This window comes from Lissotriton helveticus, chromosome 1_1, assembly GCF_964261635.1.
Source record: "Lissotriton helveticus chromosome 1_1, aLisHel1.1, whole genome shotgun sequence".
Lineage (NCBI taxonomy): Eukaryota > Metazoa > Chordata > Amphibia > Caudata > Salamandridae > Lissotriton > Lissotriton helveticus.
This window is the reverse complement of record NC_136057.1, coordinates 1,656,853,956-1,656,875,069: the sequence shown is the minus strand read 5'-3', so window position 1 is coordinate 1,656,875,069 and position 21,114 is coordinate 1,656,853,956. Positions and strand designations below refer to the sequence as shown.

The 21,114-nt window shown below is 45.3% G+C and overlaps 1 protein-coding gene across 1 annotated transcript in view; it reads right to left on the bottom strand.

The window, feature by feature from the left end:
- SLC4A8 (solute carrier family 4 member 8) overlaps positions 1 to 21,114 on the bottom strand; it is a 755,839-nt gene that overhangs the window by 86,545 nt on the left and 648,180 nt on the right. The window lies entirely within an intron of this gene.

The window sequence follows — 21,114 nt, the reverse complement described above, 5'->3', positions numbered from 1 at the left end:
ACCCATCACCTACTGTTGCCCCTATTCTCTGTTACATTACATTCCTCCATTATTTCTGATATAATTCCAGCTCAATGTAAACAAGCCTAAGCAACACCTATTCTGAAGAAGAATAAAGCAGACCCTAACATACTAGATAAATACATATTGATTTCGCTGTTACCTGCTCTAGCGAAGATGCTAGAAATCTATATAAAAATCAGTTGTTGTCCTCCTTATTTTTGGAAACAAATCCTATTCCAAATGCCTCTCAATTTGGCTTCCGTTCTTCACATAGCACAAAATCTATTCTCCTCAAGGTGTCAGAACATCTTAAAAGTATTTTGGATAATAGAGGATCAGCAGCCCAGGTAATATTGGATTTTTTAGCATCTTTCAACACCATATCTCATACCTGCCATATTCAAAGGCTTGTAGAGATAGATGTCAATGGCTTGGCCCGTGCTTGGATCACAAGTTTTCTTGTAAACAGATCCCGAGCTATTTGTCTCCCTACTTTTCTTCGAGCTCAGTTCCACTGAACTGTGGGGTGCCTATGGCTTCAACTTTAAACCCTACACTCTTCAATATCTATATGATTTATCTGGTGACCCTTATTTGGAGTTTCTTGTCAAATAAGGTTCAAACATTATTTAATGTTAGTTTCTTCTTGGATGAACAATAATTGCTTGAAACTTAATTCAGATAAGACAGAGATACTTATTGTAAACAATAACCAACAAGCATGGAGTAATCTCAGGTAGTCCATTGAGCTTGTCCAACCTCCTGTCCCAGCTGTGTTGGTCAGAAACTCCAGAGTTCAATTTGATCAACTCTTTCTTAACCATCAAATCAATGCAGTTAATGCTTCATGCTTTGGAATACTCAGAATACTTTGAAAGATGCTATACTTTCTCTCAAAAGCAGCAAGGAAAAGAGGGGTGCCTGCCCCTTTAAATCCAGACATGATTATTCAAACTCTCTAAATTTGATCCTTTCTAGCAATCTCATTAGGAAACTCCAGTTGGTACATAATTTGGCATCAATAATGTTACTCTATCTACTCAGACTTTCATTGGCTGCCAATTGAAACAAAGATCCAATATAATATTCTAACTTACATTCATAAAGCCATATATAAAATGGGACCTTGTAGTCTGTAGAAGATGTTCACCATCTATACTACTTTTAGACCCCTGAAATTATCTAATACTTACCGCTTGCTCCCTCCTAAATTTCGACTGAGAGGCGATCGTTCTGTCAAAGTGTTAGGTTCAAAGTTAAGGAGTTAACCTCCTCTGGCTCGCCACACAACATTGAATCATCTGTAGGAGTTCCCAACAGGCCGATCGCAAGCTACAGTAGCTTGTAGCATATCTTGGAGTAGCTCATTGACTCTCCCTTGAGTCTGGGAGTATGCAGCGGTTTCTTCACAAGGGTGGGGGAGCATTGCGATCCAGTTTGCTGCTAGCCATGGAGGAAAAAATAAAATGCCAATAAAAATATTTAATTGCCATTTTATTTTTCCAATGAGTGCTCACCAGCAGTCAGCCTACCAGAAGCCAGAGGCACATGGGACATGTCATATGCTCCAGATTGGCAGCCTGCAAGACAAGGACAGTGACTGGCGAGACACTTCATAGTGAGCATGTCACTTAGTCTGGCTGTCTTGCGCCAGCCAAAGTGACATGCGCAAGTTGAAGCTCTCCAGCCAGTTGTCTTAGACAGCTCGGCGGAGACCAAGTACATTACTCCAGGGCCTGAAGGAGCATCCAGCCAGCCCACTCCATTAACTCCAGGTGCTTATCTCATGCTTGTTAACAGCATGAAAGCAGCTTCTGGATTTGTTAAGGGAGCTCGTCTTCCATAGCAGATTCAGTAGTAGAACACCGAGGAAGACCTACAGCTGTTCGTAAGTACCATTTATTTTATTTATTTAAAATGTTATTCTAGGTGTTTTTTTGGCTTTGGAGGGAGAGATTGTTTTATTTTGGGCTTTGGAGGGAGGGGGTATTTTATTTTGGGGTTTGGGAGGGAGGCGTGATTTACTTTGGGGTTTTGGAGGGAGGGGGTGTTTTATTTTGGGGTTTTGGCGAGAGGGATGAATTACTTTGGGGTTTTGGAGGGAGGGGGTGTTTTATTTTGTTTTGTGTTAACTGTTTTAAGCTCTTGCTGTCTTTGAAAACAACAAATGCTAACAAAGTTCCCCATCTGTGAAACACTTCTGTCGACCACCTTATACTGCTTACTGTGAGATCACTGTTTATGATAGTTTTGTGATACCGCTTTCAATAAGTCTGGGACTGTCACCCCTGGTGATAAAAAATGTTTGGGGAATGGTGGTGGTTAATTATTTATCTCAAACTGTATGTGGTGCTTGTTGAATGAATGTATGCATAATTAAACTGTTATGTTCACAAAGGCTACAGAATATGTATGTATTTAGTCTGACAACACAAGTATCCCACGCTTGTACCTAAAATATATTTTTACAAAAACGCTAATTAATTGAGAATTGAATGATTTTTTAACTGCATAAAGAGGTTTATTCAGTTGAACTACTGCTTTCTATGTCAATATATTAAACTTCTGAAAAATGCAAAAGCGAGACAATTCTCGTCATAAATTAAACTAGTTTTAGATTAACTTCGGCTCGTGTTGTGATTGGATCCTGTGTAACAAAAGCAGTCTAACATAGTCTACGCAGCCATGTATGATGCTGGCAATAGGTTGGCACTGAAAAGAGCTGCAGATAAAGGAAGTGCATTTTGCACGATCAAATTAAGAATCAGACAAACAGCAGTTCCTTTCTTCTCTACAATGTGCTACATTGTATCTAAAGAGCTTGAATTTGTCATTTTAGGGGAGAACTGTGAATCTCTACTATACACCCAAAAATTGCGATCAGAGTGGCTAGAACATACTAAAGTGGTGATACAGTCCTGGAGAGAGGCTAATAAACTCCTAGGCTGGACGGCGAAACTAACTGGTAGCACTTTGTTGTGGGTGGGTGATCCACTGCATGAAGGGGCTGCCCTAACGGGCTTTACAGGGTGGAAATTGATAGGCATTGAGTACTTCGGAGACGTATGGAAAGGGGATTCTCCCCCTCACCTTTGAGGAACTCCAGAGGGAATATAATCTACATCAGACCCAGAGATACCATCACCTGAGACTCGTGCATGCACTACGCACCCACATTCCCAGTGGGGCCTCTGTTCCAGACTATTACCCGCTAGAAGATAGGTTGCTACTTGACCCCATTACTGAGAAAGCGACCTCCACAATCCATCGTAAATTGATAAACAATGTACCAGATCCCCTGATTACCCTCCGAGAGGCATGGGTCAAAGACTTGGGAAGCATAGACGACGAGGAGTGGCAGAAGGCAATCCAGAGCCCAAAAGAGATTGCAATCCGTTTTAGATTTTGGCTGATACAACTTAAGATATTGCACTGAACTTATTATCCTCGCACTCTCCTCTATATATGGGGCAGGGCCCTTACAGCGCTGTGTGACAGGGGATGTCAGCGGGAGGGAACCTTCCTGCATATTCTTTGGGAATGTCCTGAGATTGCTCGATACTGGCATGAAGTCACAGCTACAATGTCCAGGGTGGTGGGAGTAACGGTTCCCTGAGATGCGAAATGGCTTTTGTTAATGATCAAAGACGACTCTGTTTGGTCCAGATACAAGGGAATATGTTTGGCTCTCGCAGCGGGGATCGTGAAGCACAACATTGCCGGGGGGGGGGCACCTTTGCCTCCGCAGCTGGAGAAGTGGAAACGGGATCTTGACTGCTGCCAGCAGGCTGAAGAAACTGTGTACAAGAGTAGGGGCTATGTAAAAAAATGGGGAAAAGTGTGGCCGCCCTGGCGAAAGTATAGAGGGCTGGATATGGTAGAATGAACGTTTGTTGATTCTGTAGTCTCTTATGCCCATATTTTTTTTAAAGATTTGTAATGCGCATGGCTGCCTCAGCAACGAGGAGTCCCAGCGCAACCAGAGACCCAAGACAGAAGCTGAAGAGACCAGCGCAATGTTTAGACAGCGGCTAGTGGGAACAACCAGGTTTTTATGGTTTTACGAAACACCACAAGATTGGAAATACCTCTAATATGAGCTGGGAGAGAGTTCCAAAGATTAGCCGGTAAAAGACGAAACTAACGGCCCCCTGCCCTCGCTCTCCAGACGCGAGGAACACAGACGAGCACCAGGTCGGCAGATCTCAGTGCACGCTCAGGCACATAGGACGTCAGCAGGCAAGATAGCCCCGAAGGGGCTTGATGCATCAAAATTTTGTGAGAAATGCATAATACCTTAAACTGAACGCGCTTTTCAATAGGCAGCCAATGAAGCTTGGGGAGCACATGCGCCACCGAGCAAGATCTAGGTAAGGCCACCAGAAAGACGCGCTGCCGCATTCTGTACCCTTTGTAGGCGTGTAATGCTAGCTTTATTAGTGCCTAAGTATAGGAAGTTACCATAATTGAGCCTGGAAAGAATTGATGCCTGTACAATGGTCTGACGCACTCTAAGAGGGAAAAACAAGCAAAGGTCTCAGCCCACGCAGAAGCCCAAAACAGAGGGCAGCAACAGTTTTTGTCTGTTTCTCAAACGTCAATCCTTTATCAAACCACAACCCCAGGTTCTTCACAGCCTCCTTAGGTGACGGGGCGGGTTTGAGGTCATCTGGCCACCACTGCTCAGACCATAACTCACGATCCTTCCCAAACAGCAAAATCTCAGATTTGCTGGCATTTAACTGTAAACAGTTTGCCATCATCCAGTCAGATATGGCCAACAAATCCTCCTTAAACTTCACCAAGTTAGCGCAACAGTTTTTAGAAAATGCAATTACCAACTGGGTGTCGTTGGCATACGACACCAAGGGCAGCCCTTAGGTATATATTGTTTTTGATGTCCTGTGGTCAACTCACTGTATATTACCGGAAATGATTCTTGCAATGTATGGTCTCTTGAGCACTGTTAGTAAAAAGAGTTTTAAATAAAGAATTTGTCATTTTAGTTAAATGTTATCGAGAGACAAATACAAAAATATTGGGGTGTGACCCATGCAAATGAGGGAATCCCTTTGCGCCCATGCCTTATTATAGATGAGGGTGCCTCCTGATGGCATCCTCTGGAGTAGGTCAAGGGGGTCTCATGGACCCCCAGACATCCACTTGCAGGTGGGTGCAGTCACTCACTGCACTCACCTGCAAAGGGATCTCTAATCCCCTTTCAAAGTGCAAGTGGATTTGCCACCGGTACAGTGAAACACAAAGCGGCTTCAAAGCAGCCGCTCCGTTTTTTAACTGAATGCACTGCCCACAGGGCAGTGCGACTTCGTGGCTGCCATGGGAGCAGCACATTCACTATAATGCGGCGTATTTTCCTTGTTTGCACTGGGCGTACCTTTTAGCGGATGCAGAAGAGAATAGTGATCATGCAAATGTTTTTTCACTTGCTTGGCGGTCCTATATTTTGTTTTATTGAAAAGAAAACCTTCCAAAGCAGGAGTTTGTTTTAGTAAAATAATTCATTGCTTCAATGCGGCAGGATGCATCAGGGCACTGTTTGCGTTATTTGCCTAGGGTTGTATGTCAGAACTACATTAGCAAAAACATTGTCTGACAGAACTGTGGAACCTAAATATCACTTTTCAAAATACTGCTGCAGTGAGTGTATATTATCCAAAATTAACTCCACTGGGGTGATACATTTGCACATGATACTTGAGATATTTCTGCCAGAAAAATATTTGTGCTACAGTAGCCTGGTAACATACTGCCAGCCCTTGCATACAGTCCTGGTCAAGAAAATGCAGGGACAAGCGGCCCAGTGGTGGATGGGCCACCACGTCATACATTTCTGATGGGAGAGCCATCTCAGGCTCCACTCTCAGACACCCAGCAGTTCCATGACTCCAAATGAGATGGGGGAACTGAGAATGTGGGGAAATGGGAGTTCTGCCAATGTGAGGCACATATCCAACTCTGCCCAACTTGAAGTGAGGACCTTAGGCTGAAAGGTGACGCTAGAGCATTCTAGGAAAGCACACAATGCTCGAGGTTGCAAAGAGCATCGCACATAGATTTAGAACGTGTTTGAGTTCAGGGCTGTACATAAAGTTATTCAGACTAGGGAAGCAGACTAGACCTGCAAAGAGAAAGTTGCCTAGCCCAGAAATCCACACAAGGTATAAGATTTTACAGGAAAATTCAGCAGCCACGGACAGCACACAGTTCAGGTTAACAGGGAGAAAATATGAATGAAGAGCCACTAAGGCCAAGAATAGATGTCTATCTTGACGTTTATTAACTTTACTAGATAGTAATAAATAAGACACTTTTATGTACATCATGCAACAAGGGACAATCATAAAGGGCAACTATCATTTCATTATGAATGGCTTCAAGGATAGTTCAAACACCAGGCTAGCACAGACCGGAGTACTCACAGAAGGAGTGTGCAAATGGCTAGGTGAAATGAGAACACATGGAGACACCTAAACCTGGATGGCACTGGGTACTACTCATTTCATTCAGCAACCCATAGATAGAAAAACAGAAAGGTCTATTTTCTGGAAGCAACTGTGTTGCTTGCTAGAGTGCAGAAAGACACAACAGGACACGCAGCTCTATCTGACCACTCCCTTGTGACGATCACTAAAGCCAAGCTGAAGGACAGGAGTTCAGAGCGGGTGTATAGGTTAAAAGATAATATCCTAAAGACAAAGCAGACATGGAGGGAACCTGGGAAGGAAGTCAATGTTAAACACCCTGTGAGATGCCTTAAAATTGGTTCTCAGACAGAAGATGATAGCAGCCTACTCAAGAACAACAAACTTTGGGAAGACGCTAGAAAGACTTTAAAGACACTAAGACACAGCTGAAAGAACTTGAGGGAATCCACAGTCAGACAAACTCCATGAAACTATGGAGGCGAATCATCATGCTGAGTGGACAGCTTGAGACTTAGATCTTAATAAGAAAGCAGTTTTACTGCTGATGGTCAAGCAGAAACATTCTCACTGGGGAAGATATGGCGGGGGAGGCTACTGCCCTGTAAACTGAAGGTAAGGTTCACGAGGAACAGAGTGAGAGAGGTCAGATGGCAGAAAAGTCTTAGAAGATTGGGCAACTGCCAAGAGTTTGGGGCCTTTTATATAACATTATATGAAACTGATGACCACCACCCAATCAAGTAGACATACTACTTAGGAAAGACCAAACTCACAAACCTAATATCTGAGCAGGCTGTCTACCTCACCAGACCAACAGAGGTAAAGGAGGACATTATAGGCATAAAGTGTTTGAAGCCGGAGAAAGCTCTGGGGCAAGACGAGTTCACTACTACGTTTTATGATGTCTTTTGCTGGGTGCTGGCACCCATTCTTACAAAGTTGTAAAATTGCCATTTGAGTACATCAAAATTACCCTTCCATTAGAGAATTGATTATAAATTCACTTCTAAATATTGAGGCAAAGATCGTCACAAGAATCCTGGCAGCTAGAATAAACCCCTTTGCTGGCCTGATAGACGCTGATTAGTCAGGAATTATACAGAGATGGAATGTGGTAACAACAATGAAAAAGTATGGCACATCACCAACAATGTGCACCACACTAGTAAAGAAATCCCTACTAGTTGCTCTGGATGACGAAAAGGTATTCAACCGAGTGAGTTGCTGATTCCTCAGGTGGACCTTAGAGGTTTTTGGATTGCGACTTTGGGGATGGATTACTGCTGAGTACTCTGATCTGATCATCTCTATCACAATCAGTGGAATCTCATCGCCCACATTTCTGATTCAGCAGGGAACAAGCCAAGAATGCCCCATTTTTCACTACTTTTGCCCTAGCAACGTAGTCCCTTGTGGACTGAATATGTGGGAACAAAGACACAGTGGTCGTAAGGATAGTGAGTCGCCAGTATGGATTGATTATGCATGATCCTCTTGAATTCACTGACCCCATTGCTGAAATAACTTATGGCCCAGGGCTTAGTGTCCAGTTTCTCAACTCTTAAACCTCACACTTCCCAGCCATTAAATGGGAAATATTAGAACCATATTCCAGTTCAAATGGACATGTAGCTCACTATCCTATGTAGAGATGTCCACTATGCTCATAATCGATACAGAAAAGGGGGTGGTGATGAACAGAGTGTCTGAATTAAGCAGACCACTCTTACCCAGTCCAAAGATCAGGGCTTGATCCATCACCGTTATTTATCTCACTGCCCCATCCCAGCTCAGAACCTGGCTATATGCAAATTAGTCTGTCCCTGGCCCAGTGCATCATGGGTACAGGGCAGACCAAACTACCAAGCCAATTCTTCACCAGAAAGGAGACAAGCTACCGGGGACCGGTTTCTGGCATTTCAGCCTCTTCGGCCCGGCTTGCTTGAATCCTGATGGAGCAGTGAGAAAGGGACTCATGTCTGAGTATACCCTGCCACACCTATAGTGGCCAAAAACGATACAGAAAAGGGGGTGGTGATGAACAGAGTGTCTGAATTAAGCAGACCACTCTTACCCAGTCCAAAGATCAGGGCTTGATCCATCACCGTTATTTATCTCACTGCCCCATCCCAGCTCAGAACCTGGCTATATGCAAATTAGTCTGTCCCTGGCCCAGTGCATCATGGGTACAGGGCAGACCAAACTACCAAGCCAATTCTTCACCAGAAAGGAGACAAGCTACCGGGGACCGGTTTCTGGCATTTCAGCCTCTTCGGCCCGGCTTGCTTGAATCCTGATGGAGCAGTGAGAAAGGGACTCATGTCTGAGTATACCCTGCCACACCTATAGTGGCCAAAAACGATACAGAAAAGGGGGTGGTGATGAACAGAGTGTCTGAATTAAGCAGACCACTCTTACCCAGTCCAAAGATCAGGGCTTGATCCATCACCGTTATTTATCTCACTGCCCCATCCCAGCTCAGAACCTGGCTATATGCAAATTAGTCTGTCCCTGGCCCAGTGCATCATGGGTACAGGGCAGACCAAACTACCAAGCCAATTCTTCACCAGAAAGGAGACAAGCTACCGGGGACCGGTTTCTGGCATTTCAGCCTCTTCGGCCCGGCTTGCTTGAATCCTGATGGAGCAGTGAGAAAGGGACTCATGTCTGAGTATACCCTGCCACACCTATAGTGGCCAAAAACGATACAGAAAAGGGGGTGGTGATGAACAGAGTGTCTGAATTAAGCAGACCACTCTTACCCAGTCCAAAGATCAGGGCTTGATCCATCACCGTTATTTATCTCACTGCCCCATCCCAGCTCAGAACCTGGCTATATGCAAATTAGTCTGTCCCTGGCCCAGTGCATCATGGGTACAGGGCAGACCAAACTACCAAGCCAATTCTTCACCAGAAAGGAGACAAGCTACCGGGGACCGGTTTCTGGCATTTCAGCCTCTTCGGCCCGGCTTGCTTGAATCCTGATGGAGCAGTGAGAAAGGGACTCATGTCTGAGTATACCCTGCCACACCTATAGTGGCCAAAAACGATACAGAAAAGGGGGTGGTGATGAACAGAGTGTCTGAATTAAGCAGACCACTCTTACCCAGTCCAAAGATCAGGGCTTGATCCATCACCGTTATTTATCTCACTGCCCCATCCCAGCTCAGAACCTGGCTATATGCAAATTAGTCTGTCCCTGGCCCAGTGCATCATGGGTACAGGGCAGACCAAACTACCAAGCCAATTCTTCACCAGAAAGGAGACAAGCTACCGGGGACCGGTTTCTGGCATTTCAGCCTCTTCGGCCCGGCTTGCTTGAATCCTGATGGAGCAGTGAGAAAGGGACTCATGTCTGAGTATACCCTGCCACACCTATAGTGGCCAAAAACGATACAGAAAAGGGGGTGGTGATGAACAGAGTGTCTGAATTAAGCAGACCACTCTTACCCAGTCCAAAGATCAGGGCTTGATCCATCACCGTTATTTATCTCACTGCCCCATCCCAGCTCAGAACCTGGCTATATGCAAATTAGTCTGTCCCTGGCCCAGTGCATCATGGGTACAGGGCAGACCAAACTACCAAGCCAATTCTTCACCAGAAAGGAGACAAGCTACCGGGGACCGGTTTCTGGCATTTCAGCCTCTTCGGCCCGGCTTGCTTGAATCCTGATGGAGCAGTGAGAAAGGGACTCATGTCTGAGTATACCCTGCCACACCTATAGTGGCCAAAAACGATACAGAAAAGGGGGTGGTGATGAACAGAGTGTCTGAATTAAGCAGACCACTCTTACCCAGTCCAAAGATCAGGGCTTGATCCATCACCGTTATTTATCTCACTGCCCCATCCCAGCTCAGAACCTGGCTATATGCAAATTAGTCTGTCCCTGGCCCAGTGCATCATGGGTACAGGGCAGACCAAACTACCAAGCCAATTCTTCACCAGAAAGGAGACAAGCTACCGGGGACCGGTTTCTGGCATTTCAGCCTCTTCGGCCCGGCTTGCTTGAATCCTGATGGAGCAGTGAGAAAGGGACTCATGTCTGAGTATACCCTGCCACACCTATAGTGGCCAAAAACGATACAGAAAAGGGGGTGGTGATGAACAGAGTGTCTGAATTAAGCAGACCACTCTTACCCAGTCCAAAGATCAGGGCTTGATCCATCACCGTTATTTATCTCACTGCCCCATCCCAGCTCAGAACCTGGCTATATGCAAATTAGTCTGTCCCTGGCCCAGTGCATCATGGGTACAGGGCAGACCAAACTACCAAGCCAATTCTTCACCAGAAAGGAGACAAGCTACCGGGGACCGGTTTCTGGCATTTCAGCCTCTTCGGCCCGGCTTGCTTGAATCCTGATGGAGCAGTGAGAAAGGGACTCATGTCTGAGTATACCCTGCCACACCTATAGTGGCCAAAAACGATACAGAAAAGGGGGTGGTGATGAACAGAGTGTCTGAATTAAGCAGACCACTCTTACCCAGTCCAAAGATCAGGGCTTGATCCATCACCGTTATTTATCTCACTGCCCCATCCCAGCTCAGAACCTGGCTATATGCAAATTAGTCTGTCCCTGGCCCAGTGCATCATGGGTACAGGGCAGACCAAACTACCAAGCCAATTCTTCACCAGAAAGGAGACAAGCTACCGGGGACCGGTTTCTGGCATTTCAGCCTCTTCGGCCCGGCTTGCTTGAATCCTGATGGAGCAGTGAGAAAGGGACTCATGTCTGAGTATACCCTGCCACACCTATAGTGGCCAAAAACGATACAGAAAAGGGGGTGGTGATGAACAGAGTGTCTGAATTAAGCAGACCACTCTTACCCAGTCCAAAGATCAGGGCTTGATCCATCACCGTTATTTATCTCACTGCCCCATCCCAGCTCAGAACCTGGCTATATGCAAATTAGTCTGTCCCTGGCCCAGTGCATCATGGGTACAGGGCAGACCAAACTACCAAGCCAATTCTTCACCAGAAAGGAGACAAGCTACCGGGGACCGGTTTCTGGCATTTCAGCCTCTTCGGCCCGGCTTGCTTGAATCCTGATGGAGCAGTGAGAAAGGGACTCATGTCTGAGTATACCCTGCCACACCTATAGTGGCCAAAAACGATACAGAAAAGGGGGTGGTGATGAACAGAGTGTCTGAATTAAGCAGACCACTCTTACCCAGTCCAAAGATCAGGGCTTGATCCATCACCGTTATTTATCTCACTGCCCCATCCCAGCTCAGAACCTGGCTATATGCAAATTAGTCTGTCCCTGGCCCAGTGCATCATGGGTACAGGGCAGACCAAACTACCAAGCATATAGCCAAGTTCTGAGCTGGGATGGTGCAGTGAGCTAAAAAACGGTGATGGATCAAGCCCTGATCTTTGGACTGGGTAAGAGTGGTCTGCTTAATTCAGGCACTCTGTTCATCACCACCCCCTTTTCTGAATCATTTTGTCCACCATAAGCGTGGAAGGGTATACTCAGATGTGAGTCCCTTGCTCATTGCACCATCAGGATTCAAGCAAGCCGGGCCGAAGACGCCTGAAATGGCAGAAACCGGTCCCCGGAAGCTTGTTTCCTTCCCAGTACAAGAATTGGCTTGGTAGTTTGGTTTGCCCTGTTCCCATCATGCACTGGGACAGGAACAGACTAATTTGCATATAGCCAAGTTCTGAGCTGGGATGGTGCAGTGAGCTAAAAAACGGTGATGGATCAAGCCCTGATCTTTGGACTGGGTAAGAGTGGTCTGCTTAATTCAGGCACTCTGTTCATCACCACCCCCTTTTCTGAATCATTTTGTCCACCATAAGCGTGGAAGGGTATACTCAGATGTGAGTCCCTTGCTCATTGCACCATCAGGATTCAAGCAAGCCGGGCCGAAGACGCCTGAAATGGCAGAAACCGGTCCCCGGAAGCTTGTTTCCTTCCCAGTACAAGAATTGGCTTGGTAGTTTGGTTTGCCCTGTTCCCATCATGCACTGGGACAGGAACAGACTAATTTGCATATAGCCAAGTTCTGAGCTGGGATGGTGCAGTGAGCTAAAAAACGGTGATGGATCAAGCCCTGATCTTTGGACTGGGTAAGAGTGGTCTGCTTAATTCAGGCACTCTGTTCATCACCACCCCCTTTTCTGAATCATTTTGTCCACCATAAGCGTGGAAGGGTATACTCAGATGTGAGTCCCTTGCTCATTGCACCATCAGGATTCAAGCAAGCCGGGCCGAAGACGCCTGAAATGGCAGAAACCGGTCCCCGGAAGCTTGTTTCCTTCCCAGTACAAGAATTGGCTTGGTAGTTTGGTTTGCCCTGTTCCCATCATGCACTGGGACAGGAACAGACTAATTTGCATATAGCCAAGTTCTGAGCTGGGATGGTGCAGTGAGCTAAAAAACGGTGATGGATCAAGCCCTGATCTTTGGACTGGGTAAGAGTGGTCTGCTTAATTCAGGCACTCTGTTCATCACCACCCCCTTTTCTGAATCATTTTGTCCACCATAAGCGTGGAAGGGTATACTCAGATGTGAGTCCCTTGCTCATTGCACCATCAGGATTCAAGCAAGCCGGGCCGAAGACGCCTGAAATGGCAGAAACCGGTCCCCGGAAGCTTGTTTCCTTCCCAGTACAAGAATTGGCTTGGTAGTTTGGTTTGCCCTGTTCCCATCATGCACTGGGACAGGAACAGACTAATTTGCATATAGCCAAGTTCTGAGCTGGGATGGTGCAGTGAGCTAAAAAACGGTGATGGATCAAGCCCTGATCTTTGGACTGGGTAAGAGTGGTCTGCTTAATTCAGGCACTCTGTTCATCACCACCCCCTTTTCTGAATCATTTTGTCCACCATAAGCGTGGAAGGGTATACTCAGATGTGAGTCCCTTGCTCATTGCACCATCAGGATTCAAGCAAGCCGGGCCGAAGACGCCTGAAATGGCAGAAACCGGTCCCCGGAAGCTTGTTTCCTTCCCAGTACAAGAATTGGCTTGGTAGTTTGGTTTGCCCTGTTCCCATCATGCACTGGGACAGGAACAGACTAATTTGCATATAGCCAAGTTCTGAGCTGGGATGGTGCAGTGAGCTAAAAAACGGTGATGGATCAAGCCCTGATCTTTGGACTGGGTAAGAGTGGTCTGCTTAATTCAGGCACTCTGTTCATCACCACCCCCTTTTCTGAATCATTTTGTCCACCATAAGCGTGGAAGGGTATACTCAGATGTGAGTCCCTTGCTCATTGCACCATCAGGATTCAAGCAAGCCGGGCCGAAGACGCCTGAAATGGCAGAAACCGGTCCCCGGAAGCTTGTTTCCTTCCCAGTACAAGAATTGGCTTGGTAGTTTGGTTTGCCCTGTTCCCATCATGCACTGGGACAGGAACAGACTAATTTGCATATAGCCAAGTTCTGAGCTGGGATGGTGCAGTGAGCTAAAAAACGGTGATGGATCAAGCCCTGATCTTTGGACTGGGTAAGAGTGGTCTGCTTAATTCAGGCACTCTGTTCATCACCACCCCCTTTTCTGAATCATTTTGTCCACCATAAGCGTGGAAGGGTATACTCAGATGTGAGTCCCTTGCTCATTGCACCATCAGGATTCAAGCAAGCCGGGCCGAAGACGCCTGAAATGGCAGAAACCGGTCCCCGGAAGCTTGTTTCCTTCCCAGTACAAGAATTGGCTTGGTAGTTTGGTTTGCCCTGTTCCCATCATGCACTGGGACAGGAACAGACTAATTTGCATATAGCCAAGTTCTGAGCTGGGATGGTGCAGTGAGCTAAAAAACGGTGATGGATCAAGCCCTGATCTTTGGACTGGGTAAGAGTGGTCTGCTTAATTCAGGCACTCTGTTCATCACCACCCCCTTTTCTGAATCATTTTGTCCACCATAAGCGTGGAAGGGTATACTCAGATGTGAGTCCCTTGCTCATTGCACCATCAGGATTCAAGCAAGCCGGGCCGAAGACGCCTGAAATGGCAGAAACCGGTCCCCGGAAGCTTGTTTCCTTCCCAGTACAAGAATTGGCTTGGTAGTTTGGTTTGCCCTGTTCCCATCATGCACTGGGACAGGAACAGACTAATTTGCATATAGCCAAGTTCTGAGCTGGGATGGTGCAGTGAGCTAAAAAACGGTGATGGATCAAGCCCTGATCTTTGGACTGGGTAAGAGTGGTCTGCTTAATTCAGGCACTCTGTTCATCACCACCCCCTTTTCTGAATCATTTTGTCCACCATAAGCGTGGAAGGGTATACTCAGATGTGAGTCCCTTGCTCATTGCACCATCAGGATTCAAGCAAGCCGGGCCGAAGACGCCTGAAATGGCAGAAACCGGTCCCCGGAAGCTTGTTTCCTTCCCAGTACAAGAATTGGCTTGGTAGTTTGGTTTGCCCTGTTCCCATCATGCACTGGGACAGGAACAGACTAATTTGCATATAGCCAAGTTCTGAGCTGGGATGGTGCAGTGAGCTAAAAAACGGTGATGGATCAAGCCCTGATCTTTGGACTGGGTAAGAGTGGTCTGCTTAATTCAGGCACTCTGTTCATCACCACCACCCCCTTTTCTGAATCACTATGCTCATAATGGCACATGGAGGTCAGGCCAAATGCATACTGTTTGGAGGAAGATCACTGTGTAGAAGGAAAATGGGTATGTTGGGTCAGGATAGGGGAACGTTTTGATGAGGAGCCATTTGAGAAGTTAAAGAGGGAGCTCAGACTTCCCAAGGCTTAAAGATTCAACATAAAGAACTGGCCATGCACATGTTTATTCACCCACTAGCTCCAAGTCCGACCACCCACTTTGAGAAATTTCTCTTTACCAAGGAAAGTAACACAAACAAATCACCTATACCAAATAATATTACGCACTAAGGCAAAAGTAAAACCCTAAGTCAAATAAGCAGGGAAGAGGAACCCAGATGCCCACTCACAGATTAAGAATGGGGAGACTAAATCACCAAAACACAGAAAGCCCTCAGCAGGACAAGAGTGGCAGCATCAAAGCTAACATTATGTTAGTTCCACGCCCCTGTGAGACTACATTCCTCCTGGGTCAAACAGATGCGGTAGGCATTGAGCATTGACAAACAGGTGATCCCCACACATCAGGAGAAAGCCCAAATTACCAATATAGGGGAATTGCACCAAAGATTATGGGATATACTGACCATGGAAATGTTAATCTTCACCAATAAGCGGAAGGAAAAAGTTTTTATCTCATACCTGTTGTCTGACTTTAGGGTACTAATGTGCCCCAGGTTTACTTTGGATTTTATCATCAGACATCTCACTATTATGATAAATGTGATTCAGATGGAACAAGGCCCGGTGACAGAAGAAGTTTAAATGTCTTGGTAAGATCGGAGTGTGTACAATATCAAGGACTGACAAACTTATCTGGATGAAAGGGGGAGCGGGGGTTATGTTAAAGAAAGGCTTTTAGTCAGTATTAATGATGGGCTGAAATCTACTGTTTAACATGGCCTATTCTCCTCACTCTTGTTGGCTAACAGTTGTGTTTCATCATAACATCAATACAAATATTAAATCCTAAAAAGAGGAAGATCTTCAACTATCCGCTGGACACACTCCTTATAATCAAGATGTTCCATGCATTTGCAAAAAAATATAATAATTGTTCCAAGTTTGAAAGTGAGGGTATCGATCTCAAAGACAGGTAGTTCTGCCACCTGCTCGCCATCAACAAACGAGTTTACCTTGTGAATTTTACATTTTACTTTGGTAATATTTGTCTTATATATAATGTCCAGAGTACTGGGCTGAACGATTATTTCATTTGTCTGACAGAAGCATGACATTAACATGTAACTGTAAATAAGCACAAGCAGGAAGAAAGAGTGTCTCTATCTGCTTATAATGAATGTTGTTTTCAGCAATCATCTAGAGCAATTACTTAAAAAATGACGTGAGGGAAAGCAGATTGCACTACTGTGCACCCACCTGCATTGCAATGGATACGCTACTCGTTCGGTGGTTAAACCCTTTCACTGATATGGTTCACAGGTTCACCTTTCACCAGTCCTCCCATAAAAAGCTTTATGATAGGCTGAGGGGGCGGGATGCATCACAGTTAGTTTGATATTTCGCTCCAGCAATATATAAGAAGCATGTAAGGACCCGTAATATGAAACAATACAGAGGGAAAAAACATCAAGCATGCGTCAGTTCGTGAGAAAATACCCCTTATTGCATGGCCATCCCCATTTATTTGCTGAATTTAATAGCTAGTACTCTCTCCAAACTGGGGCACTCCTGCCCAGTGTATGTGCTCTGAACCCAAAAACATGTAAAACATTGACTAGTCCCTATTGGCATAGTTAATGCTCCTCTGAGGCCATAGCATATGGTGTAAAAACTACACCCTTGGCAGAGACGATTAAATGTCGAATATGGACTGCAGCATTTATTGTGCCATTCACTAGTGTGAGCCATGGCTTCAAACCTACATTGTTGCCTTACTTCTGCATTCTAAATTTGCATTACAATATGTTAAAATAATTCTTTTGCCAGCGGAAAACACTTCCCATTGAATACGAATATGTGACCTCTGTGCAGGGCGTGTAACCCACAAGGTAGGGTGCATGGTATTTAAAAGTGAGGTGTGTAGAAATGTAATGCTACAGTATCACTGAGGTGACATAATTCCAAAAGCTATTTTCAGAGTTAAAGGCTCTGGGAATACAGACTAAAATACTAGTTCTGCTATCTCTGGTTTTGAACAACTATTTTTAATATTTATTAAAAATCCAATCTAACGGTAATTTTTGATTTTTATTAAATAGTCATGAAAAGTAACTTTTAAAACATTATCTTTTCCCCATTTGAAGCTCCTTGTGGCTAATTTTAATTAGCCTGCCAGCAGCTGCCCTGGCAGTGACTGACTGTAATGAGGTATGAAAACTGCTACCAGCGCAAGGCTTAGGCCTGGTGACAGGATGAACTGGTTGAGGGGCAGGTGCTTCCTATCAGCTCACAGGAAGAGCAGATGAGGAGGTTCCAGAAACATCATTAACTTGAAAGGGACAGAGGTGACTCTTGCCCATTCATAGGTTAGTGTAAGAGAAAACCTAAGGAAGGCAGCCATCTGGGCACAACGCCGAGTGGGAGGTGGAGCTGGCAACAGAACCAGTTTGGTGTAGCTTAGGAGGAGGGGATTGCTCACTTCCCGTAAACACACCCCTGACAGGGACACAAGCTACCTCCAAGGACAGAAGACCTGTGATATCTTGGATTCCATGTAGAACACTGCATTTGGGGTATGTCTGCAGTACTACAAACAGGATGTGCGGCAGAAATGTGTAGGATTTCCTCTGGGAACACTCCCCCCTATCAGTTATGGAGTGTTCAGGCATCACCTTGACCAACTGGCAAGTGAAACCTACAAATCTGGCATCTCACCAAAGCTCTTATGAACACATTTGGAACCTGAGGGAGAACAGAAGAACTGTACTTGCTGTTTGAGACCTGTGGAGAGACCTGAAGGGGTTGACCTGCTCCTACTTGTACCGAGGACGAAGAAGTGGATTCCAAAGATCAGTTGGCTGACCTCCTGTGTGGCTACAGGGACACAACACAACTTTTTCCAGGAGTAGCCTGTGATCAGTGACAACTGGAAGAGGACTGGATCCTGCTGGTGGCCTCAGCTTAAGTGAATCTTGCCCCCTAACTTCTGTCCCTGAAATCCTGGGAGCCTTAGTGCTGTCCACAAGTTCTTAGTCTTAAATCTCTGAAAAATGTGGATGTAGAACATTTTGGACTTCAGATGACCAGGACCAACAATCCCAGTCAATCGACACAAGGAGCGAATGGGCAAGAAAATCAAGTTGGTCCCACTCTGAGCTTTTTGCCACACACAAAATTCAAGCGGACTCTCGCAACAAGCTGACCTTCCCAGTTAGGAAATGCAGCCTTGTCCTGCTACACAATTTTGAGCTCGAAAAAGGAGACTATGGACCTGATTTACATGCTGACAGACGGTCTGTTGTTCCACTAGGAAGGCAGAGTAAATGACTCTGTTGCTCTGGTGGAGTTACCGCCCACCATATTTAGGAATGACCACCAAACTGGGGTTAATTTCTGAAGCATTGCCAGGAATCATTATCATGGCGGATCCTGTCAAGGCTTTTAACAGCTTGGTGCAAGGCTCCAGCAACATGACGGGATTTTATTTTTGAAAATAAAAAAGACTATACCCGCTTCCCCGTGGGAGTCACCTCCTACGGGGAGGGGGGCATTATTTATTTTTTATTGTCCCTTGCCGCCAGTGTTTACCTAGTGGTGACAGATAGTAAAAAAATAGCTATATATCCGCCCATTCTGATTGGGCAGATGGACATATCGCCAGTTCTCTGAAGGCAGCCTGAAAATGTTGGCTATGGCAGAGACAGAGTAGTCACTGCCATATAAGGCAAATGCAGGTGATGCGGTGTCACGAGTTCTTAAAACATAGAGTCACAGCGGTGGCGGCAGCTATCAGTGGGGCATAGATATTGGAGTATGCTGATGCATCTCCCCTTACACTAGTAGAGAATACATTCATCAGAGGCCTTTTAAATCTACCAGAGTACTCCCCTTATTCACCTGATATTGAATCTAGCACTTAACTGCATTCACATGGTATCCTTCCTAAAGCCACTGACATACTGGGTGCGGCTGAGGACAACCCCGGAGTTAACTCCTTACAGGGAATCCTTAACAGATCTAATTTCCTACAATAGACAACTTCACACCCCGTGGCTGAAACATGACAAGAAGCAGTGTGAATTGCTGAAAATGGGAGAACTATGGAATACCCCCTCAGAATCTGCTGAAGGTGTCAATCAAAACTTTAAAAAAGCTTACTGGGAAAATGTTATGCTACGGATTTGGATGGACCAAAAAGATGGGAGCCCAACAGGGCAGTTTTGAGCCATAAACTTTAGACCTTTCTCTAAGTTAAGCATGCCTGCTATGTGACATAGCTACCAGGGGTTGAGTTCAGCCTTGAGTTCAGTTGTAAAGTATTCAAACCTTTGTCTAGACCCAACAGGTTTGTGACTTTATGATGTGTGGAGGACTACCAATCACCCCAACTAATAATTCATTTTGCTACACAGTTGATTTCCAGTACTGACAGAACAAGTACCTGATCAATAATGTTATCAAATTGTGAGAACATTTAATTGCATCTACCTTAGCACACTGCAGCAGGACTTGTAGCAAATGCTAAAGTGGTGAGAGTGCAAACCATATATGTGAAATGGTGAGTAAACCCCTAGAAGCTACCAGGGCCCTGGCATAACGTGTGACATCTGACATTTTGTTTGTTGAGGTCTTACATGAAGCAGCCAGCAAACTGCAGTCAGTTTACAGCACATGTAATTTTGGGTCATGAACAGATTTCATGTACTTATTAGTAGAGCGTGTGAAAGGGTCCAATTGTATAAGCCCCTCCTCTTGCTCACCACTCTTAAGGGACAATCTCTCCAGGCCAACATGTGGCCCTGGCACTTCTTGCAATCTCTGAAAGTCAACAGTTCACCCAGCCATGACCTTATCTTTATAATAGCATGTTTACTTTTAGAAGGAAAACACTATGAATAATAAAATAAAAATGAAATAAATGGCTGATTAAATACTCCCCACTTGACTTAAGGCCTTATGATTCTTGCATTAATTCAAATACAAATAAGAATTATCTGAGTGCAGTATGTAGGGGAGTGAGATGACTATTATATGCCTACCCCGGGCACCTTTATTTATTTTAAAATGAATACATCATTATATCCTCAAATATGTGATCGAGATGCCCAGTAGCACCTGGAGTGTGACCTGAATACAGGTAATGCTGTCATACTAAAGGAGCGGTATTGTGCTCCTCTGACTCGCATATTTGTAGGAGCATTAAACAGATGTGGGCTGGGGCTTTTGGGTTGAAGTCAGACCACCAAAACACAAGGTTCACAGCGTTTGGTATAGTTGAAGCTTTGTCAAATGCTTGTCCAACCTATACATGGGCCAGCTGTTAACCGCATGCGTGCGGGCGGAATTCCGCTCGTACGCTGAGATTTTGAAAAGCGCACTTTACGTGACAAGCTGGGCTCGTCATCAGCGTGCGAGGAGGCTACGCCATGACGAGCCCAGCTCGTCATCAGCGTCGAAGTGGTTAAATTAAGTGTTGGAAACCTCTAACCTGGTGAGGGTTTGCCTAGGAAACAAGGAAGGCAGGAGACTTCCTGGTGGACTTCTACAATATGTTTTAGATTTGCTGCTTTGGACGGAAGACCCTTAAGTATATCAAGCATTTACCACCATTTTTCAAAATTTGCTTGCAGGAGTGACCCCACCACCAAACATCCCTACAGATAGTTTGATTCACTTGTTATGCTTTGTTAGTGCAAGATGGGGGCTTGCATTACAACATTTTGCAGGACTGATTCCCAGCTAAGCTTTTCTGATAAACTGTGCCCCAGTGGGTAGAATAACAATCCAAAAACCTACACCAGAAGAAACAACACTGTTTAATACAATGTGCTAGTTAATAGTTGCCTTCAAATGACATGTCCAAATATGCACAGTGTTTCTTAAATATTCCAGAGTCCTAGCAACCATATGTCAGAGTTCTGCTGAAAGATCACAAGGTGCTGCTAATAAAAGCCCACTCTTATCAGCCTGCCAAAATAT